The sequence below is a fragment of the Lepidochelys olivacea genome, assembly GCF_965140295.1.
Source record: "Lepidochelys olivacea isolate rLepOli2 genome assembly, chromosome: 5".
Lineage (NCBI taxonomy): Eukaryota > Metazoa > Chordata > Testudines > Cheloniidae > Lepidochelys > Lepidochelys olivacea.
Genome location: NC_140415.1, coordinates 101,418,713 through 101,445,838, shown reverse-complemented (window position 1 = coordinate 101,445,838; position 27,126 = coordinate 101,418,713). Strand labels below are relative to the sequence as shown.

The following is a 27,126-nucleotide window of genomic DNA, read 5'->3' as shown; positions in this document are numbered from 1 at the left end:
TGGAGTATAAAATATTGTACTTACATTTCAGTGTACAGTATGTAGATCAGTATAAACAAGTCATTGTCTATATGAAATTTTAGTTTGTACTGACTTTGCTAGTGCTTTTTATGTAGCCCGTTGTAAAACTAGGCAAAATCTAGACGAGTTGATGAACCCCCTGGAAGCAGAGTTACCAACCCTCCAGGATTGTGCTGGAGTTTCCAGGAATTAAAGATGAATCTTTAATTAAAGATTATGTCATGTGATGAAACCTCCAGGAATTTGTCCAACCAGAATTGGCAACCCTAGCTGGAAGACCTCTGCATACGCCCAGGGGTACATACATTCCTGGTTGAGAACCAGTGCTCTAGAAGTAGATTAGAGTCAGTTGTATCCTTTGATATCATACTGTGGTCTCAAAAAAATTAAGAAACACAAAGCAAGGAGCAGGTAGTGATAACAGACACCCCTTAAGAGTGAGAACACTACAGTTCTGAGTTTTGCATGTGAATCAGTTCTATTGAGGCTCTGCCCACATTGCAGTTGAAGCTTCACTTCAGCATAGTTCTTGCTATGGTTCCAATTTCAGAGTGGACAGATTTAAGTGTTGTCATTTAGAAAGGGTTGGCGGTACCATCAAGAAGGTAGTTCTCTGCCCCACTGTAAACTCATTGCTTCTGGCATTGTATAGTCACTGCCGACCCATTGTCCCTCTACAAGAAATACCAATGACACCGATGGTTCTGTGAAAGCCTTGCTTTTAGCAATATGTTTGCCTTTCCGTAAGCTGTCAGCACAGCAAACTGTCTGTTTAGCTCAGTGGTTCTCAAAAATTTTGTACTGGTGATCCCTTTCACACAGCAAGCCTCTGAGTGTGATCCCCCTTATAAATTAAAAACACTTTTTTATATATATTTAACACGATTATAAATGTTGGAGGCAAAGTGGGCTTTGGGGTGGAGGCTGGCAGCTCGCAACCCCCAAAGTAATAACCTCGCGACCCCCTGAGGGGTCCCGACTGCCAGTTTGAGAACCCCTGGTGTAACTGGTCTGGCCCTTCTTCATCTCAGCCTCGTGGTCTGCCATCCAGAGAGCAATGCTATCGGTGCCACTCTGTGTGCATGTCCAACAGTACCCTAACTCTGGTGAAGCAGTATGGGACAGCTACTCAGATTTTCCCAGAATGCATTTAGACAACACTGTTGTTTGCAGTGTTGTTGTAGCTGTGTTCATCCCAGAATATTAGAGAGACAAGGTGGTTGAGGTAATATCTTCTATTGGACTAACTTCTGCTGGAGCAAGAGACACACTTTTGAGCTATACAGAGCTCTTCTTCAGATCACTAGACAATGCTAAGCAGTACGGTGGGTGTACATACACCCCCAGGTAGATGGAGTCATTAAGTTATTTTCTGAAAAGCAGAAAACAACTATCCAGTATTCCAGAAGACATCCTCGGGTAGTTCCCTGGTCTGCTAAAAGAGCAGAAAGCAGTGGCAGGACAGAGTTTTATTCCACAATATCAAAAAGAAAGCCACAAAACCAAAGTCCCTCCTCAGACATTCTTTCCATCTCTGTCATGGGGTCAACATGTATACTTGGTACAGGATTAAGAGATTGTCTCTCCTATCTCAGAGGCAAAAGCTATTCCAGCTCAGATTCAGCTGTAATTCAACCACATCCTTTACATAAATCTAGTTCCCCCATGAATACGTAAAAGTCTCTTAGCCACTTCTCATGCAGTAAGATTTTTAAAAGTACATTTACTGAATGCTTGGATTTTGATTTGCTAAAATAAAAAAGTTTTTTGAATAGGTCCAAGAATTCCTGCTATAGAACATGCAGCTGCCCATTTAAGATTTGTGGAGATTGAAATATTACCCTCAATTAAATCAAAGCAGTAGGACAGAGCTCTGAAAAATGAGAATGCTCTGATTCAGTTTCCTTTGGTTGTTTAAAAAAATGGAATCAGTTTTAAGAAGCCTATTATTCATCTTGCACTGCCAAGAAGTTTGCTTTGGAATTAGAAAGGTTTTCATTTCTTCTTTCAGGAGCTGCACAAAATAACACAAAATAAAAATATACACGTAATATGCTTGAGCTCTATTCTTCAGGTAGAGAAGAACATTGCTCTGGAGTGCACACTGTGCCCTATTATGAGACATGGTCCCTTCCACTCTTATGTTCTTGCTACACAGTGATGAGCACTCTTCTGCATTTAAGTTACTCTTTTAATACAGCACAGCTCATGTAAAAAAGATTTGTTATATTTTTTGTATATATACACCTAACCCTTTTAAATTAAGTGACAAAGAAATAAAGATGTATTGATCTGAACCTGTTACATATATACACAGTACTCCAAACTTATTTCATTAAAAGAAGAAAAACTCTTAAATATGTTTCTGCTAAATGAATAGTCTTGCTGTACTATATTTTAATTCTTAGTAAAACTCTCCTTAATAATACACACTGCTATTACTACTACAGTGCTTTATTCATACCAGCAATTAAGTAGCCACTTAGTTATGACATGTTTTACTTTCACCTTTCAGGTGCAAAAGGCAAGGAGTGTTTACTACACTTAGGAAGGGTGGGATAGAGAGGAAGGGGAAGACTCAGTTTAGCAACTTAACAAGGAGCAGTGGAATACAGGAATCTCAAACTTTCGCCAGCGGGGGCCACATTTAAGAGAGCATTTCACTCCTCACCTACTTGCACTCAGCTAACACCCTTGTGGCACCTGGCAACCAAAGCAATAGCGTACACCTTATATGGAATTAGCATTTGTTTGTTTCTTAGCAGTCTGGTGTGAAAAGTTTGTCTTTTGTGAAGAACAGTCAGACACAGGCTGCATTTGCTGCTCATTTAATGTCCCCCTTCTCATCAGCAACCATTCCAGTCTCCCTGCTTCTCTTCCATTCATCCCTTTCTCCTCCCTCTGTGCATGTTTCCTTGTTCTGTTCTCCCCTGCACATCCAGTCCAGGCACCAGTTCCTCTTCTGCCCTGCACAAGTCAACCAGCTGCCTTATTCTCTTCTCCCCTGGGCATTTCTCTCTCCCACTGGTGGCTGGCAGCTCCAGTCCCAATTTTGATCCCCAAGGAAAGCTCCACATTCCTCACTTCCTCCTCTGAGTAGTAGCCTTTACTAGCAGCAAAGGAGGAGCCAGCTGTCAGCTGCTTTTCCAAGCCCCAATGCTTTTCACTGCAGAAACTGCTTGAACTCCTGTTATCACAGGGGAAAGCCAGCATTACTATGTAACCCAGACATCGTAAGAGATCTAAAGGAAGCACTCCATGGATTATCAGTAGCCCAGACTACACCCTATACATCCCTACAACCCGAAAATCCATCGGTTTAATATGCATACAGGCAATGCAGGCAAATGTTTCCTTTTCATCTCCGGAAGATGTCACAGTTGCTCAGCATGGATGAAGTTCACCTCTCATTGCACCAACCCTGAACTGAACTCTGTGCAATAAACTCCAAAGGGAGAGAACCAATGGAACCTGCACGCATCTCCAAACTTGCACACCAGGCCTCATGGCTACAGCACAGTCTCTTCCCCCCCACCACCTCCCCGCACCCTGAGTGACTAGTTTTGGGGGCTGGTATAGTGGCTGCTGCCCCTGTGATGTTTTTGGGCCACTAGATTCAGTAGCCCCTGATTATCCCAACAGTACTCATTGCAGCTGGCAATTCAGGATAAGCACAGAAACCACAGGGCCTAAGCAGTATGGATGGCTTGTTTGGACCTCTGCATCTGGACTGATTTTACTCTATGACCAGGTGTGGCTCATTTCTTCTTAGTTACTTTAAAACGTGGTAAGCAAACTCCAATTGTCAGGGTTCGCAAGAACTCATCTTTCAGATTTAAGAGGCATGTTTAGTTTTAAGTTGTGAGCAACTCTCATCCTAACCGTTTCTTCTTCAAGGGTCTCTGGGAAGGTGGGCAAACAGTGGCCTGAGATCAGTTGCTGTTTCAGACCATAGCCACCGTCACCATCTAGGGAGTCTATGGCATGGAGGAGAAGAGGAATGGCTCTTGTACCATGTTGCTCCCCCACCACCAAAACTGTACTCCTAAAAACAAGAACACACACAGCAAGACAGATAGCTGGCGGGAAGAATCAGCAGGCCCAGCAGTCAAACCAGAAACCAGCCCAATGATGTTGCCTGCCCTCTCTCAGAGCTTGCTAACCTCCTGCCTCTTTTCCTCACACGCCCTTGGCTTGGTTTTAAAAAGAGATGGGAAACTGGGCTGTCTCCCCAGGCCCAACCTTAGTCTCTCAGAGCAGAGTGTGTTGGAGCTCTAGTATGACGTTTACAGACCATCATACCATTCATGCCACTTGTATGTTATATCCCTTTCCCCCACCCTGTGTCTTGTCTGTAAGCTCTTCGTGGCAGGGACTGTTTCTATGGGCTTGTTTTCACTGCAAAGTATTGCCCTTAAGCAGTGGTGAGCTGGAGCCGGTTCCCACCAGTTTGCTAGAACCAGTTGTTAAATTTGGCAGCCCTTTTGGAACCGGTTGTTCCGCGAGGGACAACTGGTTCTAAAAGGGCTTCTAAATTTAACTGGCCAAAAGTGGCACCTTAGGCACTGACTCCATGGGTGTTCCAGCCCTGCAGCACCCAAGGGGAAAATTTGGTGGGTGCAGAGCACCCACCGGCACCTCCCCGCCCCGCACCCGGCCCCAGCTCACCTCACCTCCGCTCCGCCCCCCACTTCCTCCCCTGAACACGCCGCCCTGCTCTGCTTCTCCACCCCCACAGGCTTCCCATGAATCAGCTGCTCACGCGGGAAGCTGGGGCAGGCTGAGAAGCAGGCCGCGGCTTCCCGCTCAGGCCCAGGAAGGTGGAGGTGAGCTCGGGCGGTGGGGAGGTGCAAGGAGGGCTGCCCACACCGCAGCAGGTAACCCGTGGGGGGTGGGGGGGCACAGGGGAACCACTCCTCTCCCCAGCTCACCTCCGCCACCCTTGGCCTGATCAGGAAGCCACCGCCTGCTTCTCAGCCCTCCCTGGCTTCCCGCCGAACAGCTGATTCGCGGGAAGCCGGGGGGAGGGGGCAGAGAAGCAGAGCGGGGCGGCGTGTTCAGGGGAGGAGGCGGAGCGGAGGTGAGGTGCGCTGGGGCCAGGCGCGGGGTGGGGAGCTGCTGGGTGGGTGCTCTGCACCCACCAAATTCTCCCTGTGGGTGCTCCGGGGCTGGAGCACCCATGGAGTCGGTGCCTAAGGTGCCACTTTTGATGTGATCAGTGCGGGAGCGGCCGCTCCCCCTGCTCCCCCCCAGCTACGCTTCCCCCACCCCTAGGAGCCAGAGGGACCTGCCAGATGCTTCCTGGGAGCTGCCCCAGGTAAGCACCTCCGGGACTCCCCACCTCACCCCCCAGCAGGTGCCTCTGGCTCTTAGGGCTGGGGTGGGCACCCAATACGGTGGCCCAAGAGACCCTCCTGTCCGGTTCTGGGAGCAGTAAGGGGACAGGGGAGGGGGGTGGATGGGGCTGGGGGGGGGGGCGTCAAGGAACGTGGGGCAGATGGGGCAGGAGTCCCGGGGGGCGGGGGTGGGCAACGACCCTCTCGTGGGCTGAGGAGGGAACCCATTGTTAAGATTTTGGCAGCTCATCACTGCCCTTAAGCCAACTTCCGTCCACACACAAAAACCTCTCACTCAGGTGTAGTACATGCTTTACACCTAGGCTAGCTGGCTTGGCTGGGGCTATAGGCTAACGCCTGAGTGATGCTTTTACTCAGGCTGGTAACCTGCCTGCTTTGCAGTGAGAACAGACTAAACCAGTCGAGTGCCGACAGTCCAGTGCTTTCCCCACAATCCCCCTGCGCGCCCAGAAGCACACTCAGGTTCTCCCACAGTTCACGAGCATAGAGCAGCTCAACTTACTGCAGCACCAAGAACACATATGGCTTTGCAAAATACAAAATACGGCTTTGCATTTTGGCTATTCACCCCCAAACCAGGTCAACCCAGGCGTCAATCACCTAAGTTAACTCTGCAGTGAAGATGTACCTTGTTTGTACAGTGCCTACCCCAACGGGCTCCACTCTCATTTGGCCTTTAGGTGGTACAGTAATACAAGTATATTATAATAATAGCAGCTCTATTCAAAGACTGGAGAACAGGGAGTCACTTTTCAGACCAGAACTGCACTTTAACCTCTATATGCCTCAGTTTCTTGTATAAACAGTGATATTATCTCCCATACTTAACATCCCAAGGGGACAGAGGCTTAAAAAAAAAAACCCACACAAACACTTAGGGATACTCTAATGGAAGGAACTATACAAGTGCTGAGCCTAGAATTAGTGATTAAGAAGCCTAGTTTTTCCACTAAAAAAATGCTAAATAAATAAAGCCTCATTAGTTCAGTGAAACTAGCCATGCTTTAACTGACATTGAAGATCTAATAAGAGTGATATGGAATGTGTTAGTCTGATACCACAGGGATGGAGGTTTAAATCTTACCTCAAAAAATCTGTACCGAACACAATCCTCTAGTTTCCTCCAGGCGTTTTTTAGGATCAGAAATAAAAGTAAAGGAGATTCAGCTAGTGCAACACTTCAGCATCTAACAGTACATCCAGATCCTTGAAAGTCATTCTGTAAGGAAGGAGGCAAAAAACAAAGCATCTGTTAATGATCCACAAGAGTAGTATTGAGCACTTAATATACCATACATTTATCATCTAATTATTTCACAGTTTAGATTTGTTAGACAACCCTAAAATTTTTTAAAACAATCGGTTATTTTTAAAGGCTAAAAGTCATCTGTCACCAAGTAACATGATCATGCTCACAAACAGTGAGCAAATTCAGTGAGAAGGAGCTTGTGAGGTTTTTGGTTACAGGATCTCTGCAAACAAAGATAAGAGTGTAAGGACATGGTTTCCCAGTTTAACTCACCTCAGTTAAAGCAATAGCCAATATGAATATAAACAAAACAAAAAGCAGAGCTTGTACTAAAGTTATAAGGATGCCATATGTGTCAATTATTAATCAATGCTTCCAACATTAAGAATAAAAACCTAGGGAAAACTAAAAGTATCCTTTGACCCAAATTACTGTTTTGTCAATCCAGATTATTAATTTAGAAGCATTAGGTGGAAGTGTTACACTATTAATTATGATTTCCATGGGAAGGGTAAATAGGAGAACAGCAGGGGTTTAGTAGGTAAATTCATTCAGATTATAATGTCTCAAGAGGAACAGACACACGGAGAGGTCCACATATACTAATTCAGATTGGATTCTCCAGTGACCAATAGACATAGAAAGGATTTTTGGATAAATAGCCTTGCTTTAAACTGGCTGAGGGCCTCCTTTCCACTCCAGCAAATGGACAGGACTTCTGGTCCTAGGGAAGCCCCAATCCTCAGGGAAGGGTTGGATGGACTTTGGCCCACATAGGCCTCTCAAAACTGAGTGCTTGTTCTGAGCTGCAGCTGTGATGAATTTATGACCTCAGGGACCATGCCTGAGTGGGGTTTGAAGAACTAATTGCCAATCAGAGCTTTTGTCAGGTGTGTAGGTTCTTTTAATGTTTTTAATATGTTTGCTCCGGGATGCTTTCACTGTAAGAATACATCTGCTTGCTTAAGGCGTCTCTACATTTAAAATGCTACAACAGCACCTCTGTGCCACTGCGGCTGCACCCCTGTAGCGCTTCAGCATAGGCATTACCTACGCTAACGTAGGGCTTCCCATCGGTGTAGGTAATCCACCTCTTCGAGAGGCAGTAGCTAGGTCGATGGAAGAATTCTTCCACCGACCTAGCACTGTCTACATGGGGACTTAAGTCAGCTTAACTATGCCACTCAGGGGGTGGATTTTTCACACCCCTGACCGACGTACTAAAACCGACCTAATTTTCTACAGTAGACTAGACCTTAGAAACAGCTGTGTAGTAACATATCACAGGAACCTGGGGTCATGCAACAAAATTAATAGGCAGCAGGTTTAAAACAAACAAAAAAGAAGTACTACTTTGCACTACACAGTCAGCCTGTGGAACTCATTGCCAGGGGATGTTGTGAAGGCAAAACCATAACTGGGTTCAAAAAAGAATTAGATAAGTTCATGGAGGATAGGTCCAACAAGGACTATTAGCCAAGATGGTCAGGGCTGCAACCCCATGCTCTGGGTGTCCCTAAACCTCTGACTGTCAAATGCTGGGACCAGATGACAGGGGATAGATCACTTGATAATTGCCCTGCTCTGTTCACTCCCTTTGAAGCATCTGGCATTGGCCAATGTCAGAAGACAGCATACTGTGCTAGACGGATGATAAGAATGGCCATACTAGGACAGACCAATGTTCTTAACTGTGCCAATCACAATGTGTACCATGTCTGAGGAGAGAAGCAAAGCAGGCCTGCTTAGGCAGTCTTTTGCTGGGAATAACCAAGTGAAGGCCTGGAAATAACCCATTCAGAAAAGAGAAAGAAGCAGGTCTCCACCCAAGAGAGCAGGTAACTGGAGATGCCAGAAGTCTGAGAGTGGGTGCCCTGGCTGAACCCTTAATGGGAAATACAGGAGCAGCTGCTCTGAATTGTGACACACACCATGAGTAGTTCCCATTCAAGTCAACAGAGCTACTCAGAATGTCTGAAGTTAAGCACACGCCTAAGCCTCTGCAGCATCAGAGCCCTAGTGTGTAGTACAGCTCTCTCCCTGTAAGGATTTTAAAAGTAATTTGGTCACTTATGTTTAAGGCTGCAAGTCTGTCAAGGAGGTCACGGAAGTCACGGATTCCGTGACCTCCATGACTTTTGCAGCGGCTGGTGTTGGCTCAGGGGCTGCCCGAGCCAGGCAGCCTCTGGGCCAGCAGCAGCAGTTTGGGTGTGTGGAAGGGGGCTCAGGGCAAGGGGCGGGGGGCATTTACCTCAGGATATGGGGTTCCCTGGCTCCCACTGGCATGCCCCCCCTGCAGCTCCTAGGTGGCGGAGGGACCCGCGTGGGGGGTGCTGTCTCCACGCCACATGCTGCCCATGCCTGCAGGCCCCGCCCCCGCAGCTCCCACTGACTGCGGTTCCCGGCCAATGGGAGCCGCAGTAGCTGGCACTTGTGGCAGGAGCAGCGGAACCCCTAGCCCTCCCTCCGCTGCCTAGGAGCTGCAGGGACGCGGAGCCGGGTAGGACACTCCTGCCAGCCCCACCAACCCCGCCCCCGCCAGCACCAGCAGGGGTCCCGGGCCGCAGCTTAGCCCGCCCCCCCCCGGTACCAGCGGGGGTCCTGGGCCACATCCCCCAAGGCACCCGTGGCACGCTCACCCGCGCAGCCCCTCACCCAAGTTTTAGTCAGGACGGGTATTTTTAGTACAAGTCATGGGCAGGTCATGGCCCATGAATTTTTGTTTAAAGCCAGTGACCTTTCCATGACTTGTACTAAAAATACCAGTGACTAAAACATAGTCTTATTTATGTTCAAATACCAGTTATTCAATTACAGATCATTTGTGGGACAAAAGGAAGTGGGGATGATCCTGGAACGATGCACTGCTACAAGTACAAAATTCAACTCCTTGAACAAATAAATCCTCCACTTAGGATTGTAAGCTTTTTTTTGTTTTAAAGTAACCTTTTCAGCCAAGGTTAAGATATCTGGTTTTATTCCATTAATACTGAACAGGAGTGGAGTTAAAATTGATGTACAGTTTAAGAGATCAAAAATGTTCTCCTATACCTTCCCCTGAAGTTTTGAAATTGCCTGTGGTGCAGTCCTGCAAGGGAGGGTCACACAAAGACCTGTGCAGCTCTAGGCACCCACAATTCCAGTCCCCACAGCAGAGTGAAATGGACAAAGTTGTAGTCAGTTTCATTCTGGAGCTCCTACTGAGGACAGACTAAGTGAGGAGTACAGAGTGAATATCTGATACAGGTGCAGAATGAATATCTGATACAGCTTCAGGGGCACTTGGCAGGTGGTGCCGGAGGAGGAGAGGGAAGAAAAGACGAAGCAAAACGAAGCAAGAGTTTTGGGTAACATTTTGAGGGGAAGAAACATTGTTTGTATCCGGGTTTTAATTTTGAAGGCTTTATCATCATCAACTACATATTTATACTTTCATGTGGAATGTCACAAAGCCATTGTTAGCTAATTGCTAAACCACCTGATCTAACCTTCATGGAATACATGGGAATTAGTCCAAGCAAGATTAAAAACTCTTCACAATCAATGGGCACTCAAATTAAGTCACGTCCTGATGCCCCAATTGCTGTTTTCTTGTTAATATGCACATATTGTTTTCAGCCTGGTTGCTTTAAAAAATAAATAATAAAACATTTAAAAACCTACAAAACTGTTCTTTCCTCTCAAACGTTGCTTTAAATAAATAAAAAACTATGATGACAGGCAACTTTTCATACCTTAGAATAACATTTGATTTTCCTCACATTCTAGTAAGATATAGGAGATCCAATATTTAACAAAGACCAAGAAGTAGCCCCATTATTTGTTTAAAACCAAAAAATAAACTATTTGCAAAGCTATACCCTTGTGTGACTGTAAAGCCTTTAATCAACTTCAAGACTGTTTCAAAGCTGGGAAACAAATAAAACACAGATGCGGATTCTTTCCCTCCCCCAATCCCTCAGGTTTGATAAACATTTCAAATTTGTCAGATATAATGAACTTTGTTTACATTAAACATTTACGTATTCAGGATAGCTTCTAAATGATTTCAAAATACAAAGGAAAGCAGTAGGAGTACATCTATTAGTAACAAGAGCTAACGGACACACTGGATGAAGTACTCCATTTTCAGCGTCAGAGGTTTAAAAGGCATTTCTTCTCAGCTCAGAGGTAATACAGATATTTATTTTTCTAATCATATTTAGAAAGAGAAAAAACATTTTATGGTTCTCTACACCAATGTTGGCTTATATTTGAACATGTTTTAAGTCTGTGCATTTTTATTTAAAATGTACCATACACATTTTCAAGTATGTCAAACACTTCCAATCAAGTCAAGCACATTTGAAAGGGGTCTTATTTTGGTGTTGTTACTCTTGACTATAACATCAATTCAAAACTTTATCTAAGCCATTGTATGATTTTAGGTTTATAGAACTATGGCATTTTGTAGCTCCATTAACTACTTTCCCTTACAAAAGGATTTTATGGGTGTTTTCAAAAATCCCCCTCCTCTGTCACTCTCTCTCCCTCTTAAAAATAAAATAAAAAGTAAAAAATTCAGTGATTTAGACGAGCTAAGTGAGATGACACAAGGTGGTTATATTCTGAAAGAGGCATTATGAAGTTCTATATTTCTAGTCCTGAGATCATCCTGTCCTCTGCTCTCTATACTGGCTTTCCACAGAATATCAAGTCAATTTTCCAGGTTTTAGTTCTTATCTTCAAAGCACTCAATTGCCTGGGCAAAGTATATCTAAGAGATCACCTAAAGCTCTGCAATGAGGACTATGATGCATAACTCTGCTTCTCTGGCCCAGTGGAACTTTCTAAAATAGAGGTAAAGTTTGTTGGTGTGAGAGATGGAGCTCTCTCAGGGGCTGGTCCAAGGCAAAATCCCACAGGAACTAAGGAGCATCACAAACCTCATCACAAGGGCAAGGCACACGCCTTGGACTGTGGCTTCTCTAACACACAAACAGTGCATACATATTTAAAAAAAAAAAACCCACACCATTCTCCCCCTGGGGAGAAGATGAGGGAAAGAGAGAGAGAGAATGAATCATACCTGACAGATATTAGTCATGTCCCTTAATGTACTACTGAAAGGTGCTCAGATACTACTGTGTTATAAAAATCTACACAGAAGAGAATTCCACATCAAAGTTAATTTGTCAAAGAAGTCATCTTTTTACTTCTGAACTGCCAGCTTTGTCACTCAGCCTGGCTTACTTCACTACCAGTGACAGAATCTACGATCAGACCTTTGTTAACAAGTCCACTAGTGATGTACAAACCAGAGGAGAACCTAGTTCACTCCACCATAGCATTTCAGAGCCACTGCAGCTACCTGGAATAAAGAGTTGTAGAGACAAAAACATGCTCAAAACAGTCCAGATACTATACTAGATACAGAGGAAGCATGTCTGTCGATTAATGTGCCATTTTTACACAGCCAGTTTTCCAATCTTAAGCCCATTTTGATACAAACAAAACTCGTAGACACATAAAGTAAGGCCAGAAGGGGCTATCATGATCTTCTAGTCTGACCTCCCACACATCGCAGGCCACAGAACTTCACCCACCCCATCCTGTAACACACCTATACCCTCCAGCTAAGCTACCAAAGTCCTCAAATCCTGTTTTAAGTCTTCAAGTTACAGAGAATCTCCCATTTATTCTAGTTTAAACCAGCAAGTGACCCATGCCCCATGATCCAGGGGAAGGCAAAAACCCCATCAGTGTCTCTGCCAATCTGACCTGAGTGGAAAAATTCCTTCCTGACCCCAAATATGGCAATCAGTTCAACCCTGAGCAGGTCAGCAAGACCCATCAACCAGACACCTGGGAAAGAACACTCTGCAGTAACTCAGAGCTTGCCCCCTCCCTATCTAGTGCACCATCTCTAGCCATTGAGGATTTTTGCTACTTGCAGTTGCAGATGGGCCACATGCCATTTTAGGCAGTCTCGTCACACCATCCCCTCCTTAAACTGATCAAGCGCAGGTTAGGTATTTTACACTCAACAACTCCCCGAGAAGGCTGTTCCAGAACTTCACTTCTCTGATGGTTAGAAACCTTTGTCTAATTTCAAGCCTATGCTTATTGATGGCCAGTTTCTATCCATTTGTTCTGGTCTTAACATTGGCACTTAAATACCAGGGAAGGAGAAGAGTTATTTAAGTTATCCCAAAAAATCCTTCCAGGACTTTCAAATAAAAGGTGCAGTGGAGCCCCTTTTTCATAAGTGTTCAGTTATTAAGAGGCAAATTGAACTGGGGTCAAAGTAACTTGACAAGTTTCTTTTTGAAGTTTCAATGACAAAGCAAATCTTTTTTGCTTAAAGCCATGGCTACCTTATCTGCCATCACTGATGCTACCTCTTGGTACAAAGATCATCGCTCTTCACAAGATGCGAATGGACTTTCAGCTTTTTGTGACTTGACGGGATGCACAGGATCAAGAACAACATGTTTGGTTTCTGACTCACCCACCTATTAAAACAAGAATAGTTGTCGGTGGGGTGGCGTAGTACAAAGTTAGAATAATTTTATTGCATACGTATTTATTACAACCTGCAACCAGACACATGAGGTCCCATTACACAAGGTGGAAGACAATAGGGAGTTGTTTTCCCCAGTGCAGAGTGGTTATAAGAGGCTAACAAAGCAAAATGGTAATGTGACTATCTCCACACTACACCAATGTATGTGACAAGCCTGGGCCCCATGTGAACAGGCAATTTCAGATGCTGGGTAGTCACTGGCTGTACGGAGATATTGTGTTAGCAATATTAGTGGCAAATATGGTTTCTTTCCACAGAAATCCTCTTATTTAAATTGAGAAAACCTTTTACCTGGAAGATCTTATTACTGCATGACTTTAATTATGGTCTCTCTCAAGGCTGTGCAGCTGACGTCCTCTGCACAGCTCAGCTACATGAATTAATGCATGAGTTACTTTAGCAGCAAAGACTAATGGAGCTGGTAAAAGGGTTACACAAACTCAAGTAGGACCTTGGGTACAAGAGGCAGTTCTCAAGTTTCAGTTCATTTACTTAGAGGTTTGAGAGAGAGTGGGAAAGGACAGTTGCACCTTGTTTAGGATTAACATTGGAACATGGTTAGCAATAGTCAGCCACCTTCCTGATCCCTGTAACAATAACCGAAAAGGGCACTTAAGTTACGTTTCTAGTCCAGGCAGCCACACTACTTATATATAAAGAGGGACCACCCTTATCAGGCAACATAAACGCCCCTCTTATCGACTCAATAATATCACCAGGGGAGGGCTATGAAGACCAACCACAAAATGGTTTGCCAAATACCAGTACATCTGAATGCAAATCTCTGAAGAGTGTCAAAAAGAATGTAACCATATAATTCACCAGGCATCTGCGTCCTTGGTCACTGCCGCACCAAGAAATTTAATAAATAAACGTGATTTATTGTTAAAATAGTTAGTTTGCCCGAGGTTCAGATCCACAGAGGATCAGTTCATGAAACAGGAGGAGGATTCACAAAAGCAAAAGCTTTCAATACATGACCGTTCAAGATGGGTAGGAAATTTTATCTGTATACAATTACTGAATGGAAGTTGGTGCATGAACATGTTGAGGAGAAGCAAATGGTACGGGTATATGTGGATAGCCTTTTAAAACATAGCTCTTTTTTTTCAGTTTTGATGTCATAACTTCAACTAGCTTTATATTTATGGGATTAGAAGATTTACTTAGACTATCCTTTGTTTTTCCTCTACCCCTGAAAAAAATTTCCAACTTTTGGGTCAAAACAATAGATTGTACAAAGAATAATCTGCAACTAGGGTTTTATTAATTATCAGAAGGACTAACTTGGCATTTCTATTAATACCGAAATTGAAATGACAGTCTGACAACTCACTATCCTGGAATTTGCTGCCTTAAAAAGAGGCTATAAAATACTTCACTCCTTCTATAATCTATGCATTTAAGCCTGAGATAGAGCTTTTATGGTATCTAATTGCATGCAAACATCACTTTGTTACAGCGCTACATATTAAGACAATCTCACCATTGTGCTAAGCAGAATTCTTACCTGGAAATTAAGACTGAGCTTCATAGCATACTTGCTAGTTTCTCTGGAGGTAGGACGGAACCAAAACAATCAGTCTTCCAACCAGCCACTCACGCAACACTGTCACTAAGGGTAGATTTACACTGCAATCGAAGGTGTGACTGCAGCTTGGGTAGGCATACCTGCACTAAATAACAGTGTAGACTGATCTGGTGGGATATGGGCAGGCCTGTACAGTCCACACCATCACTTCTTCACTGCTATTTCAGGGTGACAGATCGAGAGCCTTTATTTTTTTAAAATAAAACAGAGAGATCAGGTTGGGGGTGGGAGAGGAACCATAGCTCATTCTGCTCTTTCCATTTCTAGATCAGATGGCTACTCACCCGCTTATGGTGGGCAACCTTCAGGCAGACTGCTGCTCTGCTGAACATGACATGGTAGGTGAGGTAATTTTTTTTTTTAATTGGACTAACTTCTGCTGGTGAAAGAGACATGCTTCTTTTGCTCCACAGACCTAAAGAAGAGCTCTGTGGGGCTCAAAGGCATGTCTCTTTCACCAACAGAACTTAGCCCAGTTAAAAAAAAAAAATTACCTCACCTACTTTGTCTCTCTCATATCCTAAGACCAATGCAGCTAGAACACTGCAAACAGCTCTGATGAGAAGCAGTTGTTTAGTATCTGTAATACACTGGCTGCAGTCACATTGGAGCATGGAAAAAGCCTCAAGACCACAAGGCAGCAGCAATAAATAGTGAGTTCATGCACTATTATTAGCCTCATAAATTCCAGATTGTCCATTTATAACCTTGAATTTCAGTCAACTTTGTAAGTGGAGCAGTTTAGAGAGTCTCTTAAGTGTTAAAAAAAAAGTGCACTAAAAATAAGCTTCTAGGCTGCTGAAGCTTAACTAAGGTGGAGCACATCTTTGGAGAGCTAACTGTGTGCTAAATTCATGTCTGGTGTAAATCAAGGGAAGTCAGTGGTGTTACCTCAGGGATGTATGTGACCTAATACATTTGGTCTGGGATTTTGAGAGAAAGACATTAAGACCTTGAAAGTCAAGGGGATTTGTGTACTTAACTCCCTCAAGTTCCTTTGAAAATCCCAGCCTTCGTTTTTGCGCTCTCCCCGTGTGTGAAATGCAAAAGGGAGCTCTACACACCATCTTCTGGACACGGCTGAACAATAAAGTGTTGCATATGCAGTTGGTTTCATTACAATACAAACAGTGCCAAGAAAAAAAAATCACATCCTGGATGATTCATATCTGAAAGATCAGCCTCTCCAGATTCAGACCTGGAGCTTTGAAATTTCACTTTTCCTGGAGGACACATGAGAGTGGAACTTGGAGAGACAGACAGACGTCACCCTTCCTTCAGGACAAATGGAATTTTCAGACTTCAGATCTGCAGGACACAGACCCCATTAGAACAAACTTCCTCCCTCAAGTGGTTAGCACAGGGGAAATGGGACTCACATGATCGGAGGTCAACATCTGGTTGTGGCACAGACTTGCAGGGGAGCCTTGGGCAAGTCACTCAGCCTCTGTGACTGATTTCCTATCAGTAAAATATGGATAACGATGCTTAGCTGCCTTTGTAAAACACTGAGATCTTCAACTTTAAGATGTGACGTCTGAGCGTCATCTCACCTTTTCCTCTGGGGTAGTTTTGAAGAATTATGGTAAATAAGCCTCCGAAAGACACGTAAATTTGGGAGTGCTTCTCAGAAATTTATCCAATTTAGTTTCCATTCCCCCCACTCCAAACACACACCTTTCCTTTTTTCCTCCAGCCCCCACATTGCTCTAGGAAGTGCTCAAACTTGAACCTAGGCTGAAATAGCGGGGCTGCTCATTTGTCAAATTTTAAAGCTGCACTTATTTAGTAGTTTTTGGATTCAATAAGCTCCAGGCTACACCATTTTGCAAAATGTTTGTCTGTTTGCTCCAGAAGGCTGGTAAGAACAGTGTTTGGGAGCGAGCAAGTGGGGGCATGTATCACTGATGATGGTTATTAGTGGTGGTAATGCTGCTGCTTTGTGAAAAAAAGAACTACAATACCTGGCTCACCAGAGGTGCTGAATCAGGGACAGTGTCTGGTTGTCAGCAGGACACCACAAATTAGGGCTGTTGGGAAGAGACCATTCTTATGCAACCCAATTTAACTCTCTCCAGGGAAACACCTTTCCTCTCCAAACTTGCACACTATTCTTCTTTAGCTTCTCCCACCACAATCAAGGAAGCAGAGGATAGGTAGATTCTAACTACTGTATAGGCTAGGAAAGAAGAGCAGTAGACATCACCATGGTTAAAATACCAGTGGTTGCCAACACCTCGACCACATTAGGACCAACATGGTTGCTATCAACAGTTTTAGGAGAAACACAAAAATTATTAGCGAATGCGCCACCCAGGAGGCTACAATGGTATGCAGACATAATAGCCATCTGCAAGATCCAGTTCTAACATACTAAACAAAGTTAGCAGCTCTAGGTTAAGTGCTACGCCCAAAAGCGAAAGTTAAAGAACTAAAACAAACAGGAAACTTCCCATAAACTGTATGGCCCGTTAAGTAGGTTTTCCTTAATGACATCCAAGTATTCTAATAAAATACTTAAAGTTACAAAAGCCCCTTTATGTACACAGTTTATAACATATGCAGGTCACATAACAATGCAATGTAAACCAGCTCTGGCTGAAGAGCTAGAGTTCCATAACAAGTGTAACCACCAGAAAGGAAAGGCACAAGAAACCCAATGTAAAGCTTTGCAATATTGCTTTATCACATCAATGGGAAGATTCAGAGTGCTTAGGGACATTCCGATGACTTACTTGTTGTCATATTACAGAGTCACTTGTGCAGAACTTTCATATTTGCTATAGCAGTTTGTACATTATTTTCCCCAAAGAAAGAAATACTGATGTAGGAAGTTCACAACTGTATTAACACCTTAGAAACCTGTAGTTAAAGAGCACTACCCTTTAAACAACATGATCTCAGTAGCTATTTTCTGTCCATTTAGCTCTTTCTAGATGTTCTTTAAATACAAAAATACTTTCCAAGATACCAATATAGCCACCAATACAAAAAGCTATAGGATTTCATTATTTCATGTAAAGTAAAACTAAATTTACATGGCTGCTAATCCAGTTCCTCTCTAGCACACAGTACATCATTAGACCATAATGCCTGGAGCAGTAACTTGACCTGCCTGGGAAGGTGGGCGGTACTACACAAGCTGAAACATCAGAAAGTTTATGCGTAATTAGGTTGGGTATTTGCCACATTCTTTGATCCATGAACAAAGTAGTCCAGTATGAATAGAAAAGTTACTTTGACACTCCAGACTCAAATTACATCCAAAACATCGGTTAAGAGGACTTTTATGTGATTCAATGTAAAAGAAAAGTTCTCATACCTTCAAAAAAAGTTTCATTGAACTTTTATACTTAAACTTTCCCCTGTGGTGTTGTCAGCTCAAACAGAGCCAGCATTGTGTTCCAGCAGGGATTTGCAGCCTTTCCTGCCATGACACAAAATTCAGTCACTTTGTTCTCCCGTGAATACACACGGAGACAGAAGCTTTTGCACCTAGTCATGCAGCACTGCCAAGGACACCTGCCAGTCCACCTTTTCCTACAGCTGCTGGGCAGTGGCGAGGGCAGCTCTCTGTGGCTCTGAGCCCTTCCACACTTTTGAGAGGGCACACATGTTCTTCAGCACACTCATGCCCCACTTCCTGTTCTGCTCCTTAATTCAGAATTCCAACTCAGAGAGGCCAAGAACACGTGAGAAAAATACCATCTTTGGGTCTTGCTGTGCTTACAGGGAACATACTGTTGAAGCACTCATGAGACAGATTGGAGGAGACACAGCACTTGCTAACAAATTCATGAGCAACCAGTTCAGACTGAGTCTCCTTAAGTTTCTGGTTATATTTAATTAACACTTTAATTCACACTTGAATATGCAACTCCTAACACTTGTCCTTACAAGGAATGAGACCTTCTAGTCCTACTAGCAACTGAGAGAGATTGAGTAATGTGCACTAACTCAGTGGCTGAGAACTTGCAAGTGAAGTTGAAACCTATCCTGTAGGAGATACCCATGCGTGATACTCTTGGGTGGGGCTTGGGGAAGGGAAGGGAAGGAAAACTACACATCTAAAGATTTCCCACAGTAGAGGCAGACTAAATCTAGCTCCTTAGCTCCACCATTGACCTAAGGAATTGGCTGGGGGTGCGGGAAATCTTTGGGTGCAGTCTTCTTTCTCTGTAACAAGTTCTCCTGTTAGTCTAACTCAGAGTTTGCTATGTCTCGCTGGGCAGAAAATCTGCAATGCTTTACCTTGTTTATTCAACCCAAGTAAGCTGATCTTGTGATAACTAGCTAGCCTCACACCTGGGTCTGAAATTACTCAGAATCCTCTAGACTGCCCTCAGAAATGGAGGTTACTTACCTGTAACTGGAGGTTCTTCTAGATGTGTGGTCCCTACCTGTATCCCACTACCTGACCTCCAGCCCCTCTGCTGTAGATCTCTCAGATTCATGGTAAGGAAAATAACTAGAGAAGCGTTGGTCCATACTGCCCTCTATATCCCTGCCCTCAATTTGGAGCATGGAGGATAACAATTGCGGACCAATGGACTCTGCTGACTAAAAAAATCTCTGGACTCAGGCACATGAATTGATAGGAACAGGAGGCAGATGAGAGAATGCAGATGGCATGGATGTCTGTAGTACCACCATCCCTACAGCTGTATCCGCAGTAGAAGTCTGGACCAATGCATAATGTCTCGTTAAGTTGTGTATGAAGATGGCTCAGAGAGATGCTGCAGAGGTTGCTTACACTCTAGCGGAATGGGCTCTCGACCCCTCTGGATGGAGTGGGGCAAAAAAGGATATGTTAGCTAACTGGTAATAAAGACTGATGCAGCCAGAGATCCCCTGAAAAAGAGAATCTCTGTGCAGACAGGGTGATAAAAAAAAAAAAACTAGGTGTTTTTCTAACTGCTTTTGTTCTCTGTAGATAAAAGGCCAGTGCACATCTGATGTCTAGAGTGTGAAACCTTCTCTTCTAATCACAGGCATGAGGTTTTGAAAGGGGGAGGGGAGAAATAGTAGCAGTCCAGTGCTGGAGTGCCTGATCATACAGTTGTGTTGTGTCAGCTGATACAGAAATAATCAGATGTTGACGGGCAGACAGGCTGAAATCCTCATGTGGTCTGAGAATAAGAACTGTCATGGCCAGTTGGATGTGACGAGCCCTGTTGTGATGGATCTTTTGCAGGATTCATGGTATCAGTGGTATTGGAGGAAAGGTATATCTGAGGTGGTCTGTCCAGGGTAGCATGTAAAAACAGACTGGTATTAATTAATAAGATGTTAATTGCATGATGCACCATGCATTTTCTAGGTTTTGGAAAGAGTTGATTCTTCACCAGAGACAAAAACCTTACATACCTTTTTCACATCACTTAAGTCTGTGGGGAATTTTACTTCTCATAATTATCTGCCAAAGTTCAAAAGTCACCACACTTAAACCTTGTCTAAACTTTCCATTAAAAAAAAAAAGAGCAACTTCCATATGATTTGAAGCTTTTTCATCCAATATTTTAGATGCATTTTTTTGTTTGGTTGGTTTTTTGTGTAGGAAGTGCTTGTTTTCAAACAAGAGGCTATGGAAATTATTATAGGGAGGGCAATTCATACTACCCCACCAACTCTAGTTGTAACCCTTTAATTGCAGTTATGGGGGGGGCAGTAGGCTTATCTCTTGCATTTGTATTTCAAGTGAAGAGGTTTCTAACTACTGAGTTACTGCTGGGTTTTTAATTCTAGCATGAAAACTGCTTGGTAGGAGAATAACTTGGAGGGTTTCTAAGGAAAAGTCATAGTGCAGAACTACTTTTTGGCTTAGCTATCAAGGTTCTCTGCTTTGTTTGGAGAAGCCACGTGAGCAGCTCACCTGTGGTTAGACCTCAGGGCTTTCTACAAATATTTTGTATTCCAATACAAGCTTAGACATGTTACATAAACATCTGCAATATCTACTAAAAATTTGAAAGGTTATCTTCAAGCCACTGTTTCAGAACCTGTTCTCTAGCAAACAGAAAGCTTTGTTAGGGGCTTCCAGCCCAATGCTGCTGCTCCCTAAACTATCTGGTGCTCTCCAGTAAACACCTATGTATTAAGGTTTGAAATATTTGATTGAACATAGTATGGATGATTCAGGATGAAGATGAGAGAGGAATGCTATCCATTTCTTTCTTGCAGATTTAACTACACAAACAATTTCCCCATCTTTGCTTATTAGTGTTTTATCCGTGGAGATGGGGAAATGCCAATGTAATTAATAAGCAAAGAAGACCAGTGGCGGTGGAGAGTTGTTTTACAGGTTGTATACCAGACCACTGTTGTAGGGAGGGACACTGAACAGTATTTATGCTAGTCTTTAGCAGACACAAGAACTGCTCACGTTCACAAGTGCTTATGGCTGGCTGAAGCTAAAAAGCTTTAATATACCAAAAATGTATAAAGGTCACACTTCTTGAGGGGAGTAAGAATTAAAAAAACAAATATACCACAAACACATGAAGCTGTATCAACTGTTCTGGAATTTATTTTTCCAAAGTGTTAACAGCCACAGAGCAGATGTTTATTACAAAACATACTGCAATACAGATAGCTTAATATCAAAATATTTGCTTTACAAAGATCCCAAAACAATGAAGCTCTACCAGAGCCAGCAGGCTACCTGCTATGTTAACTGAGAAAGTAGGAGCTAATGTGGGTGGTGAAGGCTTGTTTGCACACCCCACTCTCCTTTTACATGTTAGTGCTTTACATGGCACGAACAACATCTTTACAGTAGACTGCAAAAAAAAGTTTGCAAGTTCTCCCTAGCAAATTCAACTATTTCATTAATTTAGGTTTAGGTTTCTAGGAGGCACCCATCACCCAGTCTCTGGTGAAATACATAGAACTAAGATACTGCATACATATTCTCCACTCTTACCCAAGACAGTTCTTCACAAATCATGGAAACACTATTTGCCACCTACCGTGTTCCACAAAAGCTATTTAAAGCTTTTGGTGTTATCAAGGAAAACAGCAGCAGACAGATTTGATAGGTCATAATCCACATTTTATTCCAGCACGTAGTAATTATAAGGTTTTTAAAACAGAAGCAGGTCACACTTTAAAAACACATCACCATAAAAGTAGCAAAATAGTCTTAAAAAGTCAAATGCTTTAAAGCTCAGATTTCAAAGCTACAATATATTACTCTGTTAATCTTTTGGAAAAACCAATATAGATACTTGCTTCAGTATGATTAATATAGAAATTCAAGCCTCTGTAGGATGACTTTCCTAAAGACATCAAGACTCAAGTGTAACACTTCTATATTGGTTTACTGCATCATCCATGCTATCAAGGTACACCTGTAATGAAAGAAAATCTGATATTCTTACCCTATGGGCCTTCCTCAACTGCCACAAAAAAGATTTCTCTCTCTCACACACACACACACAAAAGTAAAAGTAAAAGGGACTTTTTCAAGGTAGTTGAAAAATTCAATCTTCTATACAGATTTGCTAAAAAATCAAGGTAGTTTATGGATCTCTTTCCCAGGCCAGGTATTTTTTTCCTGTGTTCTCAACAATAAGTTCCAGCAACTGAGTACTTGCAGGTGACCCCACAAACCAGCAAGGCTGAACTTTCAATCCCTGGTTGTCCTGCCAAGTTCAAGCACATTGGTAAGTCTGTCTGCAGCACCACTGCCTGTGTTGAACCAGCTATGAGTAGACAGGAGTCTCATCTCCAAGAATGTCAGGCCAATACCTCTTGTGCTTACTGTTTTTAGTGTATAGTTTTAGATGTGTCCAGAGAGGAGGAGTTGGTCTGTACATCAGGATTCTGCTTCACAGTGCAGTTAAAAAGGAACTGGCAAGCAAGAAATGGGTCAAGTTCTGCCTTACTAAAGCCCCCATTGATGTCAGTGGGGTTAAAAGAGGGAAAAATTTGGCCCCTCGAGACTTTAGTTCCTGAGTCCTTTCCTCGAAAAGGATTCACTGTGGAACCAAGACAAAACTGAAAGAAGAATAGGAAACACAATTGTAGGGAGGAGGAGGATATCACTAAAAGGCAAGCCTAGAGAAAGGGTCTTACACAGAAAAGAGGAGTGTCACTAACTGGTATGCACAGATGGTGAATAAACAGTATTTTCTTTCAGTACAGCAACTCCTAACTGATGGAATCTGACTAGTAAGAGCTAACCTGGTGTCCAAACTTCATTTCTATAGCTCCTAGCTTCTTCAGCACAAAGGACAAGTAACAACTGTTCTTATCTTTCAGTGGGGAGATGCATACAAATCATTCTGTGTGACGAGACTGCCTTTGATGCTCCCTGGCTCCTGGGTCTGTCCTCAGAACAGACTGAAGAAAGGACACTGCAGTTTCCTTTCCCTGGTGGAAATTCTTGGGGGAGAATTAGGGATTTAAGAGAACTAAACATGAAAGCTTTAAATAAATGCCACTTAGTACAATAGTTTCACGATGGCCTATATCAGGCCATGACAAATACAGAATGATCAGATGAACATTTCCTAATCACTCCTACACTTAGTAATTTGAGAAGAAAGAAAGACAACACCAGCTAGCAGGAAGGCTGCCAACTAATTCCTTCATCTTTCCTCCTCCCCCAGAGTATTGCTAAATGTCAAGCTAGCATAGTACCAATTAATCTGGGAACAAGTGTTTGATAATATTGAAACAGAGAACCAATTTGTTCTGAAAATACCATCAAAACTGTCTGTAACCTTATTTGGAAAGACTCATTTATTTTCTGTTCTTTTTTGTGGAGCAAGACCTGGTAAGAGGGAAGTAGCAGCACTCTTTGCTAAGTTTATTTGTTGTTGTGTTTTTAAAGAGAGAAAAAGAAGAAAAAGAAAAAGACTTAACTGGTTGCACAGAGTTATTATAGGTTAATTTCCAGACTGTCCAGGTCCATGTGTACATCTCATTAATCCTCTGGAGACAGAACTGTCAATGTATAAACTCCGTTTCATGCATAAATTTCTCTGAAACTTTGTTCCTAAAATGAAAAGGAGTACTTGTGGCACCTTAGAGACTAACCAATTTATTGGAGTATAAGCTTTCGTGAGCTACAGCTCACTTCATCGGATGCATACTGTGGAAAGTGTAGAAGATCTTTTTATACACATAAAGCATGAAAAAATACCTCCTCCCACCCCACTCTCCTGCTGGTAATAGCTTATCTAAAGTGATCACTCTCTTTACAATGTGTATGATAATCAAGGTGGGCCATTTCCAGCACAAATCCAGGCCCAACAAGTACTCCTTTTCTTTTTGCGAATACAGACTAACACGGCTGTTACTCTGAAACCTGTTCCTAAAATGAGTTACACAAAGACACACAGAATCTCGGAGACCCAAGTTCTATTCCTACCCTCTCAATTGTGCACCCCAGTGAGAAAACAAAAGTGTTTGTCAATTATTTTGCAGGTACAATCAGTTAATTAACTGCATAGTTAAGCAAACAGGACTCTAGAAGTTTAGATGCCAACATAACCCATTTTAATATTAGACATTAAGGAACATGCTCTTTAGGGCAGGGACCATATTTTTCTTACATATTTGCACAATGGGGCTAGAGCCTGTAGGCACTACTGTAATACAAATAGAAAGCTAAGAAGATTTTAAAATATAAACCAAAAGGGCTAGGGGCAAAGTTAAGAGCCATAGCAATTGTACATATCACTAGAGCCATATTTTAACTAAACTTGGAGACAGTTGCTACAGAGGCTGACAAACCTCAGCTGTAGCCTTCCTGGTTGCTCCACAAGAGTGAACGACCTCACCAATACCACAGTTTGAGCGGCACACTGGTAAATAGGGTTGCACAGGGTTGCACAGGACCCTCTTGGCTAAACTGAAGGAGGGGCTTTCTCAGCATGTGGCTCCCTTGACAGAATCAGACTGAAGGAAGACCAGACCCACAGTAAAAATCTTCACATGCATCAAAAAAGCCCACCCTTCTCCCTGTTGCCATGGCAACTTGCTGCTCCTTCCAAAGGAGCAATAAAATACCACAGGCCACTCAGTCTCCCTTCTTCCTGTTTGCACTATTTAGGGCTATTCCTTTCCCAGCTTGTACTTACCATTAACTCCCTCCTACTGTAATGCAGGTCTCTGTTTTGCACCACAAGTAGCAGGAGGATGATTCAGCTTATTAGTGACTAGCATCTCACCTCATGGAGGCTGGATGGAGGCTCAAATGTTCTCTTCTGTGAGCCTCCATCCACCCTTAGATCCACTTCTTCCTCTCAGCAACCAGGGCTCCTGATGCCTTTCGCCTTCACCGGTGCCACTTCAATCCGGGCTTGCCCTCAGATGTGCCAGGCCCCAGAGGCATGGCAATGTTGTGGAGGCTTATTCACCTTGCCTGAGAGAACAGTCTCACTAACTGATCAGGGCAACCTGAACGGCATCTTGTAGAAAGAGCCTTTGTCTGCCTTGAGAGATCTGGTGGGCTGTAAGGCTTGTCTACAGTTCTCCTCTACCAGGGCCTGGGGGTGAAGAAAGGAAGTCATGAGCCAAGGGGAAGCCTCTGCCTCCTATAAATGAGGGGCTCTGCCTTGATAAGACCTCTCAGGCATTGTCTGATATGTGCAAGGTGCCTATGTCAGCACTCTTCAGCTAGGCTGCGCCCCCCGATGAGAGTCAGCATCCTACGCATTTTAAGAGGTAATATTCTGGGGAGCTGGGCCATCCAGCACTCACCATCTTCCTGGCATACAGCCAGCAGGTTCAAAATGAAACTGGCTTTTATGTATTGCTGGAGGGGTTTTGGAACAGTCACATTATTCACTCTGAGTGTGCTGTGGGTGCAGTTTACTAGGCCCAGAACAGCTAGGAACTGGGCCACTGCACAGAGTCCCTCCCATCCTGATGCTGCACTTGCCTCTCAAGCCGCTATCTCCAATCTCCTCTCTCAAGACCTCTGCTTCAAAATAAGTCTCCAAGGTTAGAAGGAAGGCTGCGATTTACTCACGGGTATTTTTAGTAAAAGTCATGGACCAGTCACGGGCAATATCCAAAAAGTCACGGCCTGTGACCTGTCTATGACTTTTACTAAAAATACCCCTAACTAAATCTTAGGTGCTGCTGGGGGGGGGAGAGGGGCGCCCCGCAGGTGTGTGGCCTGTGGCCCCACCGCTGCTCCCGGACTGCTGCTCTGAGGAAGCACCAGGGACCAGCTGCCTGGGGCCGCCCAAGCAGCAGCCAGTGCAGCTGGCCCCAGGGCCGCCCCAGCTGCTCGGGCAGCCCTGGGAATCAGCTGCACTGGCCACTGCGGACGTCATGGATTCTGTGTCTTTCCAGGACCTCCATGGAAGACTCGCAGCCTTAGTTATAAGAGTCCCCAACTCAGCTACTTTCTCTTTTGTACACCAGTAGTTGATGCATCAGCCAAAGGAGGTTAAGTGACTACCACACCCTTGCCTTTGCCTCCTGGCTCACACTTGCTTCAACTATCCCTAGTATATACACTCCTAGTTTGGCCTGAGCAGGCCCTACACAGTTCTGGAGATAATCTGCATGTGCTCAGCCACAGAGCCATGCCCACAGGTAGAGACTTGGATTGAAAAAAATTGAACTCCCACCCCTCAAACACCCTGATTTTTTAAGTTTATTTTCACATTCTGAAATTTAGAAATTTCTAACACATTCAAGAAAATGCTGACCAGTTTCACCCATAACTCAGCCCGCTTGTGCATCCCCATTGTTCAGCATACGCATGCTCTGTGCAAACTCAACAATGCCTTTCAGGGGTTCTGTGCATGCCCATCTTATACTCGCATCCTGGAATGGCGTGCTCACAAGCAGCCATGCCCACACAAACTTTGATGGAGGATCAGGAGCTAAACTGTTTCCCCACTTGTAAAACGGGGATCACAGAACTTCCCAAGGGTGATGTAATGAAAGTTATTTACACCTGCTCTTTGAGACCCTCAAGTGCAGGGGCTTTAAGAATAAAAAGCATTGCCACCAGTAGGAAACTTGGACTGGAGTTTTAAGAGTTCACTCAAGAGATGATAAATTAAATGAGATGTCATTATCCTTCTGCCAATCTGCAGGCAACTACCGATTCATCTAGTCTTACTTCAAATTACGAGCTCTGACAGTCCACTCAGACTGCTGTATAAAATTAGTCATGTAAACCAGAGCGTAATTTGAGTGAAAGCCAGAAATCACTCCCGCATCAAGAGCGCTGGCAGTCCTCCTAAACATCAGACAATATTTACATTCAGGCCAAACCTGTGGTTTGGCAAAAAAGTTCATTCACCCCACCAGTGCTTTGATATTCTGACAAATCATTTCCTGATACAAAGTTTAAACATACAAGGACTATGGA

The 27,126-nt window shown here is 43.6% G+C and overlaps 1 protein-coding gene across 5 annotated transcripts in view; it reads right to left on the bottom strand.

The window, feature by feature from the left end:
• The window catches only part of KANK1 (KN motif and ankyrin repeat domains 1), a 170,650-nt gene that overhangs the window by 123,096 nt on the left and 20,428 nt on the right, over window positions 1-27,126 (bottom strand). For 4 of the 5 annotated variants that reach the window (XM_084629554.1, XM_084629550.1, XM_084629549.1 and 1 more), the window contains exon 2: window positions 6,463-6,597. The gene's annotated coding sequence lies outside the window, so the exon portion shown is untranslated. Of the gene's footprint in view, window positions 1-6,462; window positions 6,598-12,983; window positions 13,122-27,126 lie in introns of all 5 variants that reach the window. The other variant, XM_084629551.1, reaches the window with a different exon arrangement.